This window comes from Berghia stephanieae, chromosome 1 (genome assembly GCF_034508935.2).
Source record: "Berghia stephanieae isolate SIO BIC M18660-M18661 chromosome 1, UCSD_Bste_1.3, whole genome shotgun sequence".
Classification (NCBI taxonomy): Eukaryota; Metazoa; Mollusca; class Gastropoda; order Nudibranchia; family Aeolidiidae; genus Berghia; species Berghia stephanieae.
In genome coordinates this window covers 39,999,051-40,024,050 of record NC_088360.1, presented here as the reverse complement: position 1 = coordinate 40,024,050, position 25,000 = coordinate 39,999,051, and the positions used below count along the sequence as shown (strand labels likewise).

The 25,000-nt window shown below is 36.7% G+C and overlaps 1 long non-coding RNA gene across 4 annotated transcripts in view; it reads left to right on the top strand.

Moving 5' to 3' along the window:
- The window catches only part of LOC144974390 (uncharacterized), a 73,287-nt gene that overhangs the window by 17,016 nt on the left and 31,271 nt on the right, over window positions 1-25,000 (top strand). The window contains exon 1 of one of the 4 annotated variants that reach the window (XR_013645736.1): window positions 12,194-12,754. The exons of the other annotated variants lie outside the window; for them this stretch is intronic. This is a non-coding gene — a long non-coding RNA (uncharacterized LOC144974390). Of the gene's footprint in view, window positions 1-12,193; window positions 12,755-25,000 lie in introns of those variants that run through there. 4 annotated transcript variants of the gene reach the window in all.

The window sequence follows — 25,000 nt, the reverse complement described above, 5'->3', positions numbered from 1 at the left end:
AGACCACTTCAAGTCGCTTATTGTTTTTGCCATCCACGTTTATGAGTAATTCTCACTTAACTGTATGAACCAGACTATAAACGTTTAAGGTTACACATAGTTATGTATGTTGTTGGTCCGTTATACTTCCGGATGACAATGTTGTGAGTTTCTTAGTTAAGGGCATACTGTCTATAGATAGTATGCGCTTGGCTAAGAAGCTCACAACACGGCCGTCCGGAAGTATAACGGACCAACGCACAAAACTCTGTGTAACCATGAACTTTTATAGTCTGGTTAATACAATTAAGTGACAATTACTCACAAACGTGGATGGCAAAAGACAATAACAAAGACCCGAGTGACGTCAACTTCGTTCTATCTATACGTTTATTAGAACCCCCCCCCCCCCCCCCCAATAATTTTTTTTTTTAATTCAAGACATCCGCCAGCCGAATATCACATCACGTACCAAAACACAAAATCTATGTGTAACCTTAAACGTTTCTAGTCTGATAAATACAATTTGGTCAATAACAAAGAGCTGAGTGGAGTCAATACGATTCTTATGTCACGCCGTCTGGCAACGGCGGCCATCTTGGTTCTAAACAAAGAAAATCATTACTTTCTATTTTTCATGCTGGCTAGAACTTTTCATATGTCTTGTGATCAGAATGTGTAAAAGTCAAAAGATTTATAATTTTATTTGTTTTCCCCTGGATACGCTTTTATGCTCGTCGGAGAAATATTTCATAAGGGCGTCCGCCATTGTTCCGATAGTTTAGAGCCAGTTACTAAGTTACCATGCGTCATTACGAGAGAAGTGACGTTACGATTGTTGAAGCGTATTTCGGTCCTTCCATACGGCACGGGTCATCTAAGCACACGCAAACTTTTAGTTTTACTTCTCAACCTGCCCACTACTAAATTTGTTCATGTATGTCTATATGATATGTGTTCTATTTCAAGAAAATTTTATTCTCATTCTTATCACATTTTGTAACAAGAAATGTCAGCATCTACATACTCTTCTTGTTTCCTCTTCTACCTAGTCCCCCACCCATGCTCTCTGTTGCCACATTTAACTCACTCAATCCTAGATATGTTTGCTACTTTTCAAAATTGGAAGAAATGTATATAAAATGAGCATATACATTGATAATTTTATTCAATGACCATAAACATGTAAAAACTAAAAGCATTAGATTTGATACTACGCCTATAATTTGTCTCAGAAAAATGTAATTAACAGGCATGGGGTAAAAGTAACCCGGCTACGGATATAGTCGGTGTTAGGGTTGAGTGAGTTAACTAAATGTGATTTTTACGATATTTTGTGTCTGGTTTGTTTGTCACAACCGGACGAAGGCAAAGGGCTGAAAAGTTGGTTGTCTTGTGTTAAGCCCTATATTATATCAAATTTCAACACGTTATTTATATCTCTATTCACCTTGTGTCTATTTATTTAACGAAATGTTAATGATTACGTTTCTATCTAGCTCAATCAGCGGTTTACCCAACTCACGTGCATACGGAGCTGGTTTGAATTAGTTTTGTATCAGATTTTTAAAGAAAGAAAAAGACTTCAATTACCAATACAACTGTACTTGGGTCTAATTTGGTCCAGTGAACGCAACTTTGACTCAAGTTCAATGCGACCGAAACCGGAATAAAATCTAGCATTGTGAGCAAGATGCCTGATTTTATATATATATATATATATATATATATATATATATATATATATATATATATATATATATATATATATAATATTCAGAGCTGTCATTAGTATCTGTTATGGAAAATTGCATTGCTAACATAAAGGATTGGATGAAACTAAACAAACTTAAATTTAATGATAACAAGACGGAAATGATAATTTTTGGAAATAGGTATCAACTCTCAAAAATATCTACAAATGAGATACTAGTGGGTGAAAATGCTATTAAACCTATTTCTTTGTGTGAGAAATCTTGGGGTGTATTTAGATCAAGGGTTAACCATGGAAGATCATGTTTTAAAAAATATGCCAATGTTGTAACTATCACATTAGAAACATTGGAAGAATCAGACATTATATTGATGAAGATATTACAAAGATGCTTGTTAATTCGTTTATTACTAGCAGATTAGATTATTGCAATTCCCTTCTCATTGGCTGTCATAGTAGATTAATTCATCAACTACAAAATAAATTTAAAATAAAGCGGCTAGACTTTTAAAATTAACGAGAAAAAAGAGATCATATAACACCAGTTCTCCAGGAATTGCACTGGCTTCCTGTGAAGTATAGGATAGAATTTAAGATATTGTGCTATGTTTTTAGATGTCTGGATGGATTGGCACATGAATATTTGCAGGAACTGATTAAAAAATATGAACCCACTCGAAATTTAAGATCATCTCAGTCCCAACTTCTAAAAGTTACCACCTCAAAATCCACTTTCGGTGAAAAAGCCTTTTCATTCATAGCTCCACGCCTATGGAACGCACTTAGTCATCGGACAAAGTCCTGTGAAAATTTATCATCTTTCAGGAAATGTCTGAAGACTGAGTTGTTCCGCGAGGCTTATTTTTCATAAAATAGATGTTGCTTAGATTTTGTTTTTTGTATGCACGCTTATTATGTATCATGTAGTGTCGTGATTTTTAATTTTGTTGTTTTTAAACATTTTTATTTTTAGTATGTGAAGCGCGCAGAGCACGATTAACGTGGATGTTTATAGGCGCTATATAAATTCATTATTTACTATTTACTATTTACTATTACTATATATATATATATATATATATATATATATATATATATATATATATATATATATTGTACTTGAGGTTTTATATGGCCCAATAAGCTCAAAGCGCTTCAATAGGGGTAAAAGCCGATAGCAACACTTAACATATTTTATAGGACGAGACATTAATCATGACATTTGTTTGAGTTTATGTTCAGTATTTATTTTAAACCGGCTATTCGACGGCCAAAGTGCAAGGTATTCCATTTAGGCAGACATTGTCAATTACTTTCTAGAGACCAGGAAGTGTCTTGAAGGTTCTCTCCAGCTCAACAATCACGGAAACGATTGATTAAAATTAAGGTTAAAGCTATTGGTAAGTACGTCATAATAACAATAATTATACGTGGCAATTATAAAGTGATTCAGCTCTTTAAAAACGAGGTCTAAACAAAATCTAAATCTAAACCCGCCCTCTCTGTCTCTCTCTCTCTCTCTCTCTCTCTCTCTCTCTCTCTCTCTCTCTCTCTCTCTCTCTATCTATCTATCTATCTCTATCTCTATCTCTATCTATCTATCTATCTATCTATCTATCTATCTATCTATCTATCTGTCTATCTCTATCTATCTATCTATCTATTTATCTCTCTCTCTCTCTCTCTCTCTCTCTCTCTCCCTCTCTTTCTCTCTCTTTCTTTCTTTCTTTCTTTCTTTCTCTTATAATCTAAATGTAATTTTATTCAACTTCTTCAATATTGTTTCAAACATTCGCTATATATATATATATATATATATATATATATATATATATTATATGTGTGTGTGTGTGTGTGTGTGTATGTATGTGTGTGTACGTGTGTGTGTGTGAGTGTGAGAGAGGGAGAGAGAGAGAGAGAGAGAGAGAGAGAGAGAGAGAGAGAGAGAGAGAGAGCGATTACGGGTGTGTACATATTCTACGGTTCGATTTGTCTTTATTCTGTCTCTACGTGTCTTTCACAATTGTTACATAATTATGTACCAAGAGAATTCGTTCTTGTTAATTGAATTCAACAATCGATGAACTGATATACACAATGAATTACATCAACGATGGACGATGATTGCTCTGACACATGTAATTCAATGGGCTTCATACAATGAGACCACATCATATAAATAATAAATTAATTCTTGCACGAAATAAGGCGTTATTTTGGGCCAATCTATAATACACAGGCACAAAACGAAAAGGTGAAAATGGAAAAGATTTTAGGGTGGGAACAGTATAGGCTATGGGCGTTTCGGGTACAAACCCTTCTTTTATTCGTTTTCAACTTTCCTTTGTTTGTGTTGCTGACAAGGGGTTGTACCCGAAACGTCCATTGTCTGTACTGTTCCCATCCGAAGCATTTCCATTTTCACCTTTTCGTTAGTATTTTTATGATCCTCTCCTACACAGGCACACAAGCTCCGCAAGCAAGAATCACGTACAAATTAATATGGAATACTGAATAAATAGGATAGCAGACATAATACTAAATAAAGTCACATTACATGTAAACGTTATTTTCTTATTCCTCTTATTTTTAACAAGAGGGGGCGAAGTGGCCGAGTGGTTAAGGCATTGCACTGTGACCCGGAAGGTCCCGGGTTCGAGCCCCACTTCAAGCACTTTTTTTCCGTGGGCAAAACTATTAACCCCCAATTTGCTCACTTGAACAACATGGGTGATTCCTGTTGACATCAGACATCTTGTTTAATGAATTATCTATATTCCTTCGTGGAATGCCTAGGCGACTATTCTTATGATATGGCGGTAGGGCATATTGTTATTTACCAAGAAGTAAGATGGCTCACCGAAATTGTTACTGGTATCGATAGAACGAAGATGACGTCATTCAGGTCTTTGTTATTGCTTGTTGCCATCCATGTTTATAAGTAATGCCCACCAAACTGTATTAACCAGACTATAAACGTTCATGGTTACACATAGTTATGTGCGTTTCCAGTTATACTTCCGGATGGCAATGTTGTGAGCTTCTTAGCCAAGCGCATACTATCTATAGATCGCAATGAAAGGTGATTTAGAGTGAAATACTTAATATGTCGTTGGAACGTCTTGGCAGGAAAATCCGAGTAAAAACAAATACTGCAAAGCGACAAAAAAAAAAAAAAAATCAGTCGTGCTACCATTCTCAACTCAGCCGCGGTAGACTGATTTTTTAATTTAAAATTATTTTTTTTCTTGCATTTTCTCTTTCCTTTGCCTGGCACTGTTTCACAAAACACTTTTCCATATCTGTATTTTACATCAGCACGTCTCGACTGGGGATGTTTGATATGGTGAAACCTATTACAATTGTTGCCGTCTATCTGGTTATTAGCTCTTTCCTTACCGGCTATTTTTAGAATTTCCCCCGAACATTCACTTCCACAAAACACAAAAATAGACTTTTATTACTGAAACAAAATAGTAACAAGTAAGCTCTACAACTGTGTTTATTACTAATATCTGTAATCAAAGTATTTCTTTAAATTTTGTGACGTACAAGAGAAATCAGAATGAGAAAATTGTCAGTTGTATCGTAACGAATGTGACGATTTTCCTATAGTTGGTAAGGAGAGGGTTAAAATAATGAATTTAATGAAGTTTTTACCGTTTTTGCTGTTGGCTGAAGGAGAGTTTTGAGCCGGAAACATTCCGTGTTTGGCATGTTGTTCTTTTTGAAGCTGTTATATCCATTATTGTTTATTACTTTTGACAGTCCTTAACTTCAAGCCGCTTCATATCAATTGGATTCAATATTCTGATGTCACGTCGCCCAGCAACGGCGGCCATCGTGGTTCTAAACAAAGAAAAGCTGTACTTTTTATTCTTCATGCTGGCTAGAACTTTTCATATGTCTTGTGATCAGAATGTGTAAAAGTCAAAACATGATCAGATTTATAATGTGTTTTTCCTCTAGATACGCTTTTATGTCGGAGAAATATTTCATAAGGGCGTCCGCCATTGTTCCGGTAGTATAGTTTAGAGCCAGTTACTAAGTTACCATGCGTTATTGCGAGGGATGTGACGTTACGACTGTTGAAGCGTATTTCTTAAGAAATTAAGGAGCAGGCATCGGTGCAAGTCGAGGTGAACTGATTTTTTGGGATGGTTTTTTTTTTTCTTGTATTATTATTCTTGCTTTGTCTGTCACCTTTCATACACACTTGTTCAGATCTTTATCTATGTTTTTATCTTTATCTATTCATTTGTGCGCCTATGTGGTCTAGTGGTATGACACTCGCTTTCGGATCTGAGGTCTTGGGTTCGAGCCTCGCTCGGCGCATAGTTGAGTCCTTGGAAAATGCTCTTGATTCACATTCTCTCACCGTACTCAGGTGTAAAATGAGTACCTGTCCGTAAACAGCGTTGTCTCTCGCCGAAAATATTGTAATATCGCCTAACAGGCGTCATGTCCCGTTCTACATGTTAAGTGTTGCTGTTGGCCCGGGACCCTTTGTAAATCACTTTGAGCACGTTTAGTGGATATTGCTCTATATAAAAGCTCAATTCTAAAAGCTCAATTATTAATTATCTATCAATTCCGTAGGTTGCAAAAAAATCCGAAGTTTGTAATTCCAATCATTTTATTCAACTTTCACTTTCCAGGGTTTTGATTAAACCCGACATAATACCGTTTTGAATCACGAATTTGATCCACAGTAATAGAAGTCAACCCAACCTAATCCCACCCCACAACTATCCTTTCTGCATATTTATGTGTGCGAATTTTGTTCTATTGTGTGTCGCACCTTTTCCCTCTCTCTCTCTCTCTCTCTCTCTCTCTCTCTCTCTCTCTCTCTCTCTCTCTCTCTCTCTCTCTCTCTCTCTCTCTCTCTCTCTTTCTCTCTCTCTTTCTCTCTCTCTCTCTCTCTCTCTCTCTCCCTCTCTCTCTCTCCACCCCCCCCCCCCTCTCTATCTCTCTTACCTTGCAACTCATCTCGAAAATTAGTTCAGCATGCCCTCGTCATTGGTTTTGTTTTTTCACGATTGGACGAATCAATCTGACTTGAGGACAAACTCGAAGGAAGGAATGAGTGAAAGTAGAAGGAAAAGTGTCTATGTGTATGTGTGTTTGTATGTGTGTGTGTTTGTATGTGTGTGTGTTTGTATGTGTGTGCGTGTGTTTGTATGTGTGTGTGTTTGTATGTGTGTGTGTATGTGTATGCACGTGTGGGGGAATGTGGGGGAATGGGGGCAGGTTAGAAGAAAGTTGATCCATTGATTGGAACGATCGATTGCTCTTCATTGATCTGGCTTGATTGATCTTTGCACTATGCTATCCTCTTCGAATCGATCAACCGACTTGTTGATCACTTCACCGGACATGCATTCTGATGCACACCAGGTTTAAAATTTAGCCTGAAAAATCGTCCTTTAAATTATATCAATCAATCTAAATGGTCCTTCTTATCTTGTCAAAAACTCTCAAACCTGAGAGCCTAATAACGTCCCAGAATTGAAAGGTTTGTTGGGTTCTTTTTTATTTTTTTTTTACAAGATGACGGTCATTTTAATCGATCGATATTTGAGGGACGGATTTTCTGGCCAAAAATTGAAATATATCTGTTTTTTTTTCAGAGTAGGGCAGTGTAATTCCAGCACGAAATGCTTCGTTGGCAAGTTAAGTCGACCATAACAATGACCAAGTCCCAGAAAGAAATTAGGTTGAAACTATTGTCAATGCAGTCAATTTCCACCAGGCCTGGTTGTGTGTCGCACCGTTTCCGCTCTCGCCATCTCATTATCTCTCTCTCTCTCTCTCTCTCTCTCTCTCTCTCTCTCTCTCTCTCTCTCTCTCTCTCTCTCTCTCTCTCTCTGAAATCAGTCGCTTGTGGCTGGATGAGTGACAATGATCGTGAATTTTGGCTTAATTCATTAAATAAATAGAATCATTTATGTAGAACAGTTCCATGAATTCTTTATGCTCAACGTTCTTCAAAAATTAAACCAAATGGAACCAAAGTCCATAGTTTACAGTAAGCTTTTTGGAGTATTCTTGTTGTACATGCTCTTTTACATTATCCGTCACTGTCTGTAGCTATTTAATTTGTGTTAAGTATCCTACAAGAACACAATGCTTAGGTCAGCATAACCACCACCACTAGCACTATCATCATCAAGCATCCTCATCATCATTTTCATCACCTTCATTATCATCATCATCATCATCATCATCATCATCATCATCATCGCCATCACCTTCATCATCATCATTTTCATCATCACAATCATCATCATCACCATCATCATCGTGATGATCATCATTATCATCATCGTCATCACCTTCATCATCATCATCATCATCATCATCCCCACCATCATCATCATCATCATCATCATCATCATCATCATCATCATCATCATCATCATCATCATCATCGCCATCACCTTCATCATCATCATTTTCGTCATCATCACCATCATCATCATCATCATCATCATCATCATCATAATCATCACCATCATTATATTATTCAATCTGTTTACCTCTGCCTACTTTCATTCATATCACATTCCACTTGACCAAGGATAGCCATTATCGACTTTCTGTCACTCCAATGGTGATTCATCCATTCACCAATCCATAAATCCATCAACCCATCCATCCAACCCTTTATCCATCCATCAACCATCCATCCACTCATCGATTCATCCCTTTATCCAGCCAATCATTCATCCATCCATCCGACCCTTTATCTATCCACCCATCCATCCATGCCTTTATCTATCTATCCATCCATCCAAACATTCATCCAACCCTTTATCCATCCATCCATCCATCCATCCACCCATCCATCCATCTCTTTATCCATTCATCCATCCACCCATTCTTCCATCCTCCCATCCATCGATCCCTTTTGTCATCCACCCATCCTTTCATCCCTTTATCCATCCATCCATCCATCCATCCATTCATTCATCTATCCACCCATCTATCCATCCCTTTAACCATCCATCCATCCATCCCTTTAACCATTAATGCATCCATCCACCAATCCATCCATAGCTTTATTCATCCATCCAGCCATCCATCCATCCCTTTATCAATACATTCATTCATCGATCCAGATACTCAGTTGTAAATGAATACCTGACCTACTCATGAGGAATGTCGTATATTGTAAGTGTCATTGCAATAAGGACGCTTAACAAGCGACTTGTACTGAATGGGCATCACAATCATCAAAATAATAATTTTGATAAATAATAATAATAATAATAATAATAATAATAATAATAATAATAATAATAATAATAATAATACATCATCATCATCATCATCATCATCATCATCATCATCACATCATCGTCACCAACAACATCATCTTCATTATCATCATCATCATCATCATCATCATCATCATCATCATCTGCTTGCCTCTGTCAATACTGGATATCAGGCAGGATATCATCGACTTTCTGTCACTCCAATGGTAATTCATCCATTCATCCATCCATTCATCCAGCCATCCATCCATTCATTCCTTTATCCATCCAACCACCCATCCCTTTATCCATCCAGACATCCATCACTCATTGCTTTATCGTTCACTCACCTCGTGTTTGATCCGATTATCATAAGTATCATTTGGTGTTGTGAGAGGCTCGAGAGTATAAAATCTCTCTCTCTCTCTCTCTCTCTCTCTCTCTCTCTCTCTCTCTCTCTTTCTTTCTTTTCTTATTTCTTTCTTTCTTTCTTCTTCTTCTTCTTCTTCTTCTTCTTCTTCTTCTTCTTCTTCTTCTTCTTCTTCTTCTTCTTCTTCTTCTTCTTCTTCTTCTTCTTCTTCTTCTTCTTCTTTTTCATCTTTACCTCCTCCTCCTCCTCTTCCTGTATATTCAAAACAGCAGCAACAGATAATGTGCTCTTTTCCTGGAATGAAAAATGTTCGTTAATTTAGAGCTAGAGATAAACACATCGGGTTTTTTTTCTCCCCCTCGTAATATTGATTTTAGTTCATTAGTTCTCAGAGACCGAAGTCACCTCCAGTACTCGGAGGGTTCCAGTCGAATAGGGTCATAGCCTTTGTAAACATTGTCTGACACTGGCTAAAAAAGTTACGTCACAATAGGAGGACGATGAACACCAAAAGAAATTAAACAGTGAGTTGTATTCAAAAGTACAACCAACGGGGAGAGCAAATAAAGTTGACGTCGCTCAGCTCTTTAATGGCTCTAAAGGACGTTTGGGTTTTTTTTTCTACTTGTCAGGCTATAAGTAAACGAAGGCTACGATCAGGTGGTCTTTTTTATTTGGGATCGTTTATCACAATGTATTTACACTTGACTAATGGAATCACACGGTAATATTATGCAAATCCCCTTGCATTTTAAACTCACCTCCCTGTGTCCGCAACAAAATCGTGAGCTTTTTTCAAGATCTGGAAGATCGATTTTTTATATGTTCGGCATGAACTGAAGATGTCAATGTCAAAGGTCATACGTCAAAATACTTCTCTTTTAACTGCATGGATGATTTTGTCCAACAATCTTTCTATCCTCTTTTCTTATGTTCTATTTTTTGCAAATACTTTATTCTTTCCTCTATCCGCTTTTCTATGCTATATAATATAGAGAATGAAGTTGACGTCACTTAGGTCTGTGTTATTGCTTTTTGCCATCCACGTTTATGAGTGATTCTCACTAAACTGTATTAACGTTCACGCTAACACATAGATTTATGTGTTGGTCCCGTTTACTTCCGGATGGCAATGTTGTGAGATTCTTAGCCAAGCGCATACTATGTATATTTTATGTTCATTGATCGTCCATCATCTTTCGTCTGCTCCTGTATTTTTGTTTTATTCATTCAGCTTTTGTTGATGTGTTGCGATGTCAAAGCCTTAGGGTAGCTTTGGCCTTATGATAGAGGTCAGGAAAGGTTTCCAGACGTGAATTTTGAAATCAGATCTAATAATATTATGGATTAAAAAAAAAAAAGCTCTTTGTTGGTTTCTATTTGTGTGATTTTGCTGGGGTTTTTAGGGGGATTTTTTTTATTTTCAAGTTGTAAAAACGTATATCCCAAGACAGGTGTTCGAACGCGCGGACTTTATGTTAAGGTCAAAGCGAACTGGGCACGCTGTCACCAACAGCTCCAACGCCAACGACTTTTGTCTTCCTTTTATTTCTTGTCACCCGTCGTGGATCCAAGCACGGATTGAGCTGGTGAGTGAGAGAGAAACGCCATGCATGTTTCTGTCATTCATTCTATTCGTTCACTGCTTCCATCTGTCATTCCTAAGTGTGTTGGTGAGCGGGAGACGGACACACAGACAGGCTGTGACTTTTTGCCTCGTCAGCAATTTGTCCAGGGAGCAGGTCGATGGGGGTGACAGGGTGACGGGGAGGACGACACGGCATGGAATCAAAGCTGCCAGATTGGAGAATTTTTGTTTTGCCAAATGCTTGCTATTTAAGCCTCTTGGAAAACGTTGGGCCTTTGTTCAAAATAACATTATTATTTTTATACTTTTAGCAATATTTCAAAAGTCCTAATCTTTTCAGTGGTAGTTTAGAAATTGTTTCCATTGATTGACTCAATTCGGAACCATATCACCATTCTTGTTTGTTTATCACAATTTAGTTGTTTGATCAATGTCTGTTGACTATCAGACCGTGGCCTTCGTAAAGTTATGGCCTGATACTGACCAAAAAAATTACGTCAAAATGCCGGTCTTTTGCCACAAAAGAAAACAAATCGTGAGTTGTATTCAATAGTTCAACCAATGAAATGACTTGTTTCCATGAGCTCTACTAACGACAACTCACTCGACGGTGCAAAAACCAAATAATGACGTCAAACTGCCAGTCCTTTTGGCTACGATCAGACACAGATTGTCAGTTCAACAAAATGATATTTATTCTTTTCTCAAATACTCTTAACGCCTTTTGAAATAGAGTTTTCACACTAAAACGCAAAGCATTACGTGGTTTGTTTATACTTTTACCATATTTCATTCTTTGTTGTTGATTTCTTGGGTGGGGGGGGGGGGAGGTATTTTGTTTGCATGATTTTTCATTACTCTTTTTTTTTTTTTTTTTTTGTTATCAATAATTCCTGATGTTTCTAATTTCTTGCAAAAACAACTTTGGCTTAATAAAGTGAAACTATCGGAAAATTCTGAGAAGCATGTGCCTACGTCAGACTGAGCTTAGAGAGACAGAATTAGAGAAGATTGGAGGAGAGAGAGAGAGAGAGAGAGAGAGAGAGAGAGAGAGAGAGAGAGAGAGAGAGAGAGAGAGAGAGAGAGAGAGAGTAATATTAATGTTGAGAGAGAGAGAGAGAGAGCATCCGTTATCGATGATACAAATAGCTATACTGCATCAGAATGAGAAAATGATTCATTTCCTTGCTGGTAGTGACACTAGTGAGATGTGAAAATTATGTATTATAATAAAACTGAAGGAGATCTACATCCTTATGTGTACAAACTGTGCCAAAGAATGGCTCATTTGATGTGTAGACATAGCGGAATCACATAATATCATTTAAATATAACTGGATACTGGGTATGTTATCGTCAACTTATAGAACTCGTGGTTGAGTCATCTGGCTAGATAGTATTAACTTTCAGAACGTGTAAGCGTGTAAGGTGTGCGAATTTGTTCAGATCTTTGAAAACTATTAGCCTTGTTTTGTTAAAATAAAGAATCTAAGCCCTTTAAAATGTAAGGTGTGCTTTTGAGTTCTTTGAAAACTAGATATGTCGCTTCATTTTTTCTTCACATAGGATTTCAGTCGTAAAATCAAAAGCAACAAGTTGTAGTATTGTAACTGTCACTCGAAGCAACTATTGTTTATAATAACATCTTAATGATTACCATTAAACATTCTTTTCGAAATGTGGTTTTACACTCGGATGAAAAGTACACCATTTCACCCCTTTTGGGCTCAGTGATCTGGAACTGTGATTGCCAAAGTGAGTTCTTACAATTCCAGAATGAGATTGGACTGTTAGTGGATATTTCCTCCTTGCCCTTCTCGCAATTTTTTCCAAAATGTCACAGGGTGAGTTAATTTTGTTATTATTATTATTATTATTATTATTATTATTATTATTATTATTATTATTATTATTATTATTATTATTATTATTATTATTATTATTATTATTATTTGTTTTGTTGTTTTAAATATTTGAATGAAGATGGAATATAACAACACATGTCTCATTATCTATAAGTAGATATTTCAGTATCAATTGAAACGTCGATTTCTGCTGTCTCTGCGCGATGAAAACAATCTTATTGAAATTGACATTATTTTCCAGTATAAATAAAACGAAGTTGACGCCACTCGGGTCTTTGTTATTGTTTTTTGCCATCCATGTTTATGAATAATTCTCACTAAACTGTATAAACCAGACTATAAATGTCTAAGGTTACATATAGAGTGTGTTGGTTCGTTATATTTCCGGATGGCAATGTTGTGAGCTTCTTAGCCAAGCGCACAGCATCTATAGATTATTCCTCATATTACAGATGGTACATGATTGTGAATGATTGTGTACATCCTGACTATGGGGTGAAAGTGAATAAGTACTAAACTAATGGTAGCTGTTGTTGTCGGGGAAACGTAATGAACAAATAATTGAATGTAACAGATACAAAAAGAAAAACGAAAAACAAAATACAAATAATTAAGGAAAGTTTCGGGTTAAAAAAAAAAACCCTTCCTTTTCACCCATATACTTGGATTTAACGTGAAGTATTATATTACTGTTTTAACTATTGTTGGCTGAAGAAGCGCATTTGGCCCGAAATATGTCGTGTTTAGTGTTTTGTCCCATTTTATGAAAGCTTCATTCGCTTTCGTACAAACAATTTTGAATGGAATGAATAGATCATGGGGGGGGGGGGGAATTTTTTTAAAGAGAGAGAGAGAGAGAGAGAGAGAGAGAGAGAGAGAGAGAGAGAGAGAGAGAGAGAGAGAGAGAGAGAGACGGTCATCAAATGACAAAGTCTCAAAATAGCCTCCGAGCGAGACACGGGAAAATTGAAGAGCATCGAATTTATTCCTGTGGTAGAGCCCATGGATTGATGGGTAACAATATACAATTTTACCATACTACCCACAAAGACGCATGTCTATAGACAGTATGCGTTTGGCTAAGAAGCTCACAACATTGCCATCCGGAAGTATCATGGACCAACACACAAAACTGTGTAACCTTGAACGTTTATAGTCTGGTTAACACAGTTTAGTGAGAATTACTCATAAACGTGGATGGCAAAAAACAATAACAAAGGTCTGAATAACGTCATCTTCATTCTATCTATAGATAGTTCGAAGATGACGTCACTCAGGTCTTTGTTATTGTTTTTTTGCCATCCGCGTTTATGAGTAATGCTCACTGAACTGTATTAACCCGACTATAAACATTCATGGATACACACAGTTTTGTGTGTTGGTCTGTTATACTTCCGGATGGCAATGTTATGAGCTTCTTAGCCAAGCGCATACTATCTATATAAATGCAGTGTAAGATGTGTACTGTTTTGTTTTTGTTTGACGCTGATATTGTGATCAAAAGAGAATCACAAGCGTCATATATTAACTGGATATTCCGTAGTTCGAGTTGCATTTTTTGAAAAGTAAAGATCGCGTTTCTATTACAATTTGTGTACCTACTTAATTTTTCAAAACAACATTGATATTTCGAGGCCACGTATTGTCCACCCAGTAGCGATTGGGTAGTCGGGTCTTTTAGAACTGGCGGAAACTAGCGTTCTATCCAAAACTTAGCAAGCAATTAATTATATTGTCAATTTCATACTATAGATAGTTCGAAGATGACGTCACTCAGGCCTTTGTTATTGTTTTTGCCATCCGCGTTTGTGAGTTGTTCTCACTAAACTGTATTAACCAGACTATAAAAGTTCATGGTTACACATAGTTTGTGTGTTGGTCCGTTATACTTCCGGATGGCAATGTTGTGAACTCCTTGGCCAAGCGCATTCTATCTATAGCAACTGGGACTCCTTTTTTATTTTTACTTACTTAAATATTATGCCCCAGGGTCAGCATCAGAACATGAGCTATTCCGACACTGAACGTTGACACTGAAACCAAAAAAGACTGGCATTTTGACGTCATTATTTGGTTTTTGCACCGCCTAGTGAGTTGTCGGTAGTAGCGCTCATGGGAACAAGGGGTCCCATTGGTTGAACTATTGAATACAACTCACGATTTGTTTTCTTTTGTGTCCAAAGACTGGCATTTTGACGTCATTTTTTTGGTCAGTGTCAGGTTGTAAGTTATGTCCAAAAGGACTGGCAGTTTGACGTCATTATTTGGTTTTTGCACCGCCTAGTGAGTTGTCGTTAGTAGAGCTCATGGAAACAAGTCATTTCATTGGTTGAACTATTGAATTCAATTCACGATTTGTTTTCTTTTGTGGCAAAAGACTGGCATTTTGAAGTCATTTTTTGGTCAGTGTCAGGCCATAACTTTACGAAGGCCACGCTGACACTGACCAAAAAATGATGTCAAAATGCCAGTCTTTTGCCACAAAAGAAAACAAATCGTGAGTTGTATTCAATAGTTCAACCAATGGGACCATTTGTTTCCATGGGCTCTACTAACGACAACTCACTAGGCGGTGCAAAAACCAAATAATGACGTCAAAATACCAGTCCTTTTGGATTTCAGTGTAACATAACGATGGCTAGGGTCCTACTCGGGGAAAAAAAACATGAAACAAATTTTGACCAGAAAATCCATCCCCTAAATTCCAATCGATTAAAATCGCCCTCATCTTGTCAAATTCTCTCAAACCTGGAACTTTCTTGAACATTTTCTTGAATTTTGAGGTTTTAGAGTCTTTGACAAGACGAGGGTCATTTTAATCAATCGATATTTGAAGGACGAGTATTCTGGTCAAATTCTTAAAGATGTATTAGGTCTTTTTTCTCCCAGAGCACGGCAGTTCCAGTGTTTGTCTGTCTGGTTTTACAATTAATAGCCTTGTATCATATTCTGAAGAAAGTAGGAGTTATATAATATAAACGTAGCATAATATTTGACAAATTACTTCTATCATTGAGTTTGTGTCAGGAGAGGGAGAGAAGTTTTGTGTGTTGGTTTGTGTGTGTTTGAGTGTGTGTATGCACATATTCTTGTGATTTGATTTGATTTTCTGTTGATTTTATGTGACATTTATTGGGTTTGCTCTTGTTTTGTTTTTGTTTTGTTTTTTTTAAGCGTTGGATGCCAAGCGACAATAACAAGATAGATATAACACACGCATACTTAATAATCCACTAAGGACAATCCTATATTATTATCACTCCTTGATAAAAACTGTACTCATCGAATGATTGTTACCATAGTTTATATAATATATATTATATATATATATATATATATATATATATATTTTTATATTGTATGTGTGTGTGTGTGTGTGCGTGTGTGTGTGTGTATTATATATATATATATATATATATATATATATATATATATACACTATGTCGTAGCATATGATTTGTTCCTATATGCATGCTTACTATAATTTGTCACGAGTCTTTGGATTGTTTCTATCACGTAAAACGCCGCAGAGCACGATAACCGTGGATGTAAGGCGCTATACGAGTGTATGATTTATTATTTTTTCTTTCATTATAAATAAGAAGGCTATATTATAACGAGTCTAATTATAGGAAGAAAATAAGTGGTTATTTGACACACCTACTTGACCGTTTTGAGAGCTACAAAAGGAAGTTATATTACTAACAATGGATTGTTATTATCATTGTCATAAACACATTATTAAGTGTATACAGTATCAAAATCGTTATCATTATCCTTTTATCATATTATAATCTATCTTGCTTACGAAAAGTTTAAGATCTATTATTGGGTCATTGATAATATTTTCGAGAGACAAAGATGAATGTTGATAATGCGGCTATGTGGTCTTGTGGTATGACACTCGCTTTCGGATCAGAAGGACCTAGTTCGAGCCTCGCTCGGCGCATAGTTGAGTTCTTGGAAAAGGCTCTTTACTTACATACTCTCACCGTACTCTAGTGTAAAATGAGTACCTAGTGGTTAACAGCGTTGTCTCTGTCAGAAAAAAATTGTAATATCGCCTTATCGCGTCATGACTCGTTCTACATGCTGCGTGTTGCTGTTGTCAGGGACCACCTGTAAAGCGCTTTGAGCATGTTTAGTGGATATTGCACTACATAAAAGCTCAAGTATTTTTTTTTTAGGTTTTGATTGTTTATCTCGTTACACTCCTTGTCTAATTCGTTGTTTTTGTTTGATTTTAGGTAATATATTTTCATTTCTCTGGAGCTGTTTTATGGAGGGGGATATAGATAAGATTTTATTAAATTATTGATTTTTTTTTATTTATTTTTTTTTTTTTGGTTTACTCATGATTTATGTATTTTTCTTTTGCTAGAAAAGGGAGAAGGGTTATTTTTGTTTCGTTTTTGATGGTATTCAGTCTAGAGAATGAGAGATTCATGATTCATCACTTAACAGAAGAGACGGCAAAACATGTCAATCGACTTGCTAAATTTAAACGTTAAGTACTAAGAGGCTACTAAAGCACATGCCGATCATAGCAAACAACGCGACATGGACCGAGAAAGTAATTTTTATCTACCATCTATAATTAGAACTTGAGACACTCTCTCTCTCTCTCTCTCTCTCTCTCTCTCTCTCTCTCTCTCTATCTATCTATCTATCTATCTATCAATCTATCGATCTATCTATCTATCTATCTCTTACTCTCTCTACATCTCTCTCTCTATCTCGCTCTGACTGTCTCTCTTATTTCTCTCGCTCTCTCTCTCTCTCGTTCCTCTTTCTCTCTCTCTCTCTTTCACTCTCTCTCTCTCTCCTCTCTCTCTCTCTCTCTCTCTCTCTCTCTCTCTCTCTCTTTCTTTCTTTCTTTAACTAAGCTATCTAGATTATATTATAAATGTATAATGATTAAAATTGTTGGTCATTTCTTTTTTTTTTTATCGTATTAATTCAGCTTTGAATATTTATTCTAGCAACAGCAAAAGTTCATTTAAGTTATGGACATCAAGGCACATGCATACTCACACATTCACACACTCACACACATGCATACTCACACATACACACACTTACACACATGCATACAATAACACGTGCAAGGATTAAGCCTTAATTAAAATAAATCAGTGGAAAAAAACCTGATACTGTAACAACCAGGATGTGCTTTGTCATCAGATTATACTATCGCACTCTGAATAAACACATTTTAAAAAATTTGGCCAGAAATCTCGTCCTTCGAATATCGATCGATTAAATTGACCCTCATCTTGTCAAAATATCTCAAACCTGAGACTTCCTTGAGACTTTTTTCCAGGGACTTCTTTAAGCGGTTTTGTCAAGTTGAAGGTCGCTTTAATAGATCAATATTTGAAGGATGAGATTTCTGGCCAAAATGTTTGTTAATGTATCTGTGTTTGGGTTTTTTTTTTCAGAGTCTGGGTAATAGATGTGTTTTAAACCCCTTGCAACGCCTACGAACTTAACATTTCTCGACATTTTCTTTCTCTGATGATATATATTGGGATGATAGGCCACGTATAAAAGTTGTGACAAAGAACTTAAACGAACCGCAGAGCATCTAATTGAGCGTTGTGTTGTGACGGCTCTACCGGGCGGGTTCACGGCCGTACTCGAATGCGGCAATGAATTCGCGCATTGGATAGAGCATCATAACCTTGTAATGTGAAACCATTTGAAGCTGCTGCTGCCTTGTGACCGATAGGTCCCTGGGTAGAGTCCCGCTGTGTTCACTCCTTGGAAAAGACTCTTTACCCACATTATCTTTACACTGTAAAGCGCTTTGGGCGCGTTTAGTGGATAGTTCTCTATATAAAAGCTCAATTATTTTTTTTTAAAGCTCAATTATCTCACTGCACTTGGGTGTAAAATTAGTACCTGATCGATAATATTGTTTCCCTGTCACAGGAAATATCTACTAAAAGCGCCGAGCGGCTTACATGCGTCTTGTCCTAAATGTTATGTTGATTTGGCGTCACTTCTACAGAATTGGGTACATTTAATGGATGTTGCGCTACAAATAAACAATAGTTTCTTTTAGAACAGAAAAAGTAAGAGTTAAAAGTATCGTAGTAATATTTTTTCAAGCTAATTATCATGAATACTTGAGTTGGTTAATAATAGAGGGAATGAAAAAGCTCAGACGGGTGGTCTTTAACCTTATAGAAACGGGGTTCGACTTTATTCTAACTTTACACAATGTTACCGTTTTCACTAAGAAAACAGTTACAGCAATGCGATATGATGTCTTTAACGCCTTAGGCTTCCTTTGTCACCTGGAAAGCAGTCCCAGCTAAGAACAATTTGAGCTTCTATGACTCAACTTTCACTATTGAAGCCCGAGTGGTTTAATTTTAAATTCAGTCAATGTTAGAGTAAAAGTCGGGTGGGATTAAAAGAGAACCGTCCTTATCAGGAGTTAAGCTAATCATCGCATCACGCATTGTCTTGGTCAATTTTATGTGATTTTCCCCCTCTGAACAGAGTCAAATCTGAATACTTCCTTCGTTTCGCTATTGAAGCCTGAGTCGTTGAATCCTAAAAGTTCTAACCGATGTCAACAGTATTTGAATGAAACAGAACCCTTCTAGTCAAATAGAAGCTAACGACGTAAGCTGATCTTGAGCATTAGACGTTGAAAGAGTCAATATTGAGTCAAATTCACCACTTACATCAGAAGAGTTGACTCCAAGAATGCATGCTTCTTTTCCTTTCTGATGTATGCTATGGGCTCCAATAATACAGGCCTAAACCGTAAGGGTTAGATAACATTGTAAAAAACTATAAGTTGCAAGATATAGAGATGGAAATTTTTTTATCTTTATGCGTAACATAAAGATAGGTATTATTTATTGTAATAAATGTATTACAAGTTTGATTACAGCAGAGCAGAGACAGACAGACAGCTGGCGATAAGGTTTTGTATCATAACACGGGTTTGTTATGAGAGGCGTTTGATCTGATGTGTTTTAGTGGGACTTGCATTCATACTAGTAATTATGGTGTGAAAACGATGCCACTTGCTGTACTGTTTATAGAGTAACAGAGATAAAAACGTAGTTATTCCTTTGATGTTTTTATACCGTAAGATATTACTCTCGCTCCAAAAGGGGTAAGTCAGGTCTAAGTGATAAGGAGAAAAGAACGAAGCATAAATTATGCATGTCTATAGGATTGTAAATGAAGATGCAATGCAATGGAGAGAGAGAGAGAGAGAGAGAGAGAGAGAGAGAGAGAGGGGGGGGGGAGAAAGAGATTGATGGAGAGAAATCTATGGTAAAAGAATGAAAGAGAGACCTACAATAAATATAAATAGAAAGTAGAGAAGGGAGAGGAGGGGAGAGGAGGGAGAGGAGAGGATGAAGAAAGAAAGAAAGAAAGAGAGAGAGAGAGAGAGAGAGAGAGAGAGAGAGATGTGGGAAGGACAGGGACATAATGAAAAACAGATAGAGTGAAGGATAAGTGGAAAAAACGAGAATAGCTGTGAGAGCGAAGGAGACAAATGGAGAAAGACATGGAGAAGAAAGAGAGAGAGAGAGAGGGAGAGAGAGAGAGAGAGAGAGAGAGAGATAGAGAGAGAGGAACGAAATTGATGTTAGTCAGCTCTTTGTTTTTGTTTTGTTTTGTTTCATACAGCTATTTTGTTGATCAGTCCTCACTAAATAATATAAAATCAGACTATAAACGTTCACGGCTACACATAGTTATGTGCATTGTTAAGTTATATTTGGCCGGCGGATGTCGTGAGTATTTTACCAAAACGCATAACATCAATAAAATGAGAGATGCCAGCCTGTCGAAATCAGATGAGGGAAAGAGAAAAGAACGAAAGCTGATGGAGAGAGAGAAGGGATGATAAATGTGTCGCATCTTACAGGATTTTGAGCAACCCTCCCTGAATATTAAATTGCTGAGGTCAAGATTTGTTTAAGATCACAGGCCACAATGCTCGAGCCCTGTATTTACAATTCTTGTTTCCTGTAGGATCGGAATCTTTGTTTCTTTGATAAAATGAATTAACCACTCCTTTTATTGCTTGAATTAACATTTTCACTATTGAGAGTTTAATATAGAAAAAAACAGTAGTCCTTCAGAGCCATTAGGCCCACGGAGCCGAAGTTTATCCCGGTTTCTATAGCGTGAAACGGACAATAACAATTGCTTGCTACCCTTTTGATAGGACGCTAGTCTATCGCAAAGTACTTCCCGCCAGATCAAACAAATCCAACTACCCAATCTGGGTGGACAGGGGAGAGGGGGCTCAGAGAAAATCCTCGACTACACTCGGGATTGATCTCCATCCCTTTGATTGTGAAGCAAGTGTTCTACCAACTGAGCTATCGGGCCGCCCAGATTTTAGTATAGTACCTTTATAATAGATTGATTAATTAGCTATATAATACACGTGTATCGAATATCCAGAGGTTGAGCTCCCTCCTTGCCTACCATCTTCAGGATTATTTTCCGCAGTGGTATACCCACTCAATGCAGAAATTGACTCTTTTTACAAACCCAATAGCAATAATTACATACTGAATATAATTTGCTCACCCAGACAAGCTTTACAAAACAGCAATGAGTTCTTATAGCTAGCTGTAACAAAGATATTTCTTCAAATATTGTGATGATGATAATGATGACGATAATAATACTAATAATGATGATAATAATAATAATAATAATAATAATAATAATAATAATAATAATAATAATAATATAATATAATAATAATAATAATAATAATAATATATGATGATGATGATGATGATGATGATGATGATGATGATGAGATGATGATGATAATAATAATCATAATAATATTAATTATTATTATTATTGTTAGATGCATTTGTATTATTATGATTATTATTATTATCATTATGATGAATATTATTATTATTATTATCATCATCATCATCATCATCATCATCATCATCATCATCATCATCATCATCATCATCATCATCATATATTATTATTATTATTATTATTATTATTATTATTATTATTATTATTATTATTATTGTTATTATTATTATAGATGGCATTTCTATTGCACAATTTCAAAACTATATAATGCTCAGTGTGCTTTCCAGTGGTTAAAAAAAACAACCCACAACCCCCCCCCCCCCCCCCCACCCCACCACACACACACACACACACACTCACGCAGATACACAATTGAATATTCGCACACAGGGTTATAGCCATAATAATATTATAGTTTGTCTCAGATTTAAAATAGGCAGACCTGAAAAGGAAATGTTTTAGTTTCGATTAATAAGAATTAATAGTGGGTTGTTCTCGGCTTGGCGGCTTTAGAGATAGAATTCCATACACGCTGTTCCATGACGGTAAAGTTAAATGACCGCCCGCCAAAACAAGTGTATGTAAAAAGAGGAACTAAAAGTTTATTTTTACCAGGTGACTATCTTAGTGATCTGGAAGATGTGTAAGTATAAGGATGCAATAGAGAGATGATGTACAAAAAAAAGTAGTCCCTCAGAGCCGTTAGGTCCATGGAGCCGGAGTTTATCCCGGTTTCTATAGCGTGAAACGGGACAATAGAAATTGCTAACTACCCTTTGAATAGGATGCTAGTCTATCGCAAAGTACTTTCCGACAGATCTAAAGGACCCATCTACCCAATCACTTCTGGGTGGACGGGGGGGGGGGGGGGGGTCAGAAAAAAAATCTCAACTGCATCTAGGATTGACGTACAAAGCAAGTCTAAAAAGGAAAATGTTTATATTACCGTAACAAATGGGACGATTTTCCTGTAGTTGGTAAGGAGGGGGTTAACGTTTATTTAAACTAGACCCCTCTTGTTCAATTTCCTTTGTATGCATTTTGGGGGTCATTTTAATCGACTAATATAATATTATAATATACGAGAAAAGAAGTTTTCATGCCCAATTAAAAAAATATGTTTTCTCAACCCGTGGCAGTTCAATCAATTCCTCCCAAGCCCTCCCCCTCACGCTTTCCTATAAATCTTTAAAAATCTAAACAAACAATTTTTTTAAAAAGATTGTTATCCATTATGCAGCGCGCGTTTTGAGATACCGTCAACCTGAGCTATCCGACCGACCTCTTTCACCCCAGTGACGACTCACCATCAAGGTAGGCAGAGTGTTTTGTGTACTCACTCAGACGATTGACTGACGATGTATTGTTGTTGCACTTGTCTTACCGGCACAGACACCCCCCCCCCCCCCCCCCCCCCCCCCGGGCGACTCGCCTGTCATGATAAACGTTCATGTTCACCCCTCTTGCATCTTTTATCTCGTCAATAATAGGCAAGTAGTTGGCACTTATTGACCGATGGTGGAAAGCGAGCCGAGTGGAATGGGGTCAGTGATCTGCTATTGATTCTGTGCGTTTAGTGAAAAAAGCTCACAACATTCGCCAGCCGGAAACAACGTTTCAACAAACAAAACTGTGTGTAATCTTAAAGATTTGTAGTCTGATTGATAGAATTTAGTGAAAACCACCCATGAAAATGGCTGGCTAAAAACAATAACGATGAACTGAGTGACGTCAATTTCGTTCCATAGGTCACTGTTTTTGTGTTTAGCATGCCATTTTAATGATTAGTCATCACTAAATTCTATCAATCAGACTATAGATAGAATGAAGATGACGTCACTCTCGTCTTTGTTATTGTTTCTTGCCATCCACGTTTATGTGTAATTCTCACTTAACTGTATTAACCAGACTATAAAAGTTCATTGTTACATAGAGTTTTGTGTGTTGGTACGTTATACTTCCGGATGGCAATGTTGTGAGCTTCTTAGCCAAACGCAAACTATCAAAAAAGATTACACACAGGTTTGAGTATTGGTATGTTACATGTGGCAGTCCTTCAAAGGAATAATAATGAACAGTTGACATTTATTTCAATCATAAGGTGGCATAACCATTTTAGTAGCAAGATGTAGGCTATTGATAGAATGAAGTTGACGTCACTCAAGCCTTTGTTATTGTTTTTTGCCATCCGCGTTTATGAGTAATTCTCACTAAACTGTATTAACCAGACTATAAAAGTTTATGGTTACACATAGTTTTGTGTGTTGGTCTGTTATACTTCCGGATGGCAATGTTGTGAGCTTCTTAGCCGAGCGCATACTATCTATAGGCAGATTCTTAAAATTACGGGACGTAAAATAGCGAGTGTGGATGGTCTTTACTGAAGAAAAGCAGAGGTTAAACTAGAAAATAAAATGTCATCACTCTGAAACCAGAAGATCAATTGCACAATGTATGTATCCAGTCCTCTGGAAGAGTGGTTTTACACTTCCAATGAGATTGGAACCTGTTTTTAACATCACAAGTTTGTTTCCTATTATATCACAATACAGGTCGATAACTGTCTAAAGAAAGTGAGTAGTAGTTCAATAGTTCAACTAATGGTTGTTTCCTCGACTCGACTCACTCACCTTAAACTTTCAATTGGTAATCGTGCATCTGTATTGTCTTGTGGTATGACACTAGCCTTCGGATTGGTAGGTCTTGGGTTTGAGTCCCGCTCTGAGCGGCGCAGAGTTGAGTCATTGGAAAAAGGCTCTTTACTACATTCTCTCACCGTACTCATGTGTAAAATGAGTACCAGGTCGTTAACAGCGTTGTCTCTATGGGGAAATAATCGTAATATCTCGCCTAACAGGCGTCGTGTTAAGTATTGCTGTTGGTTCGGAACCTCATATATAGAGCTTTGTGTAGGTTAAGTGGATATTGCGCTATATAATTGCTCAGTGTTAATCTTTGCTTGTATTATGTTTTTTGTTGTTGTTGTATATATATAATATATATATATATATATATATATATATATATATATATATATGTATGAATCTAGAAGTTACGAATGTGATGATTGAATTCCAATGGTTTTTATGCCTTCAGTGCTTGCTGTCTTCATGACAGTATTGTCGAAGATTTACCCTAGCATTGGTATTATTGTTATTACTTTTTTATTTATTGGAAGGGAGGGGGGGGGGGGGTCACAAATGAATGCATGTCGTTTCACTTTAAACAGTGCATTTATAAACATCACGTTGTAAATGCATGAATAATACAAAAGGGAAAGAGAGAAGAGAGAGAGAGAGAGAGAGAGAGAGAGAGAGAGAGAGAGAGAGAGAGAGAGAAAGTGTATGTGTGCGTGTTAGTGTGCATGTATGTATGTATGTATGTATGTAT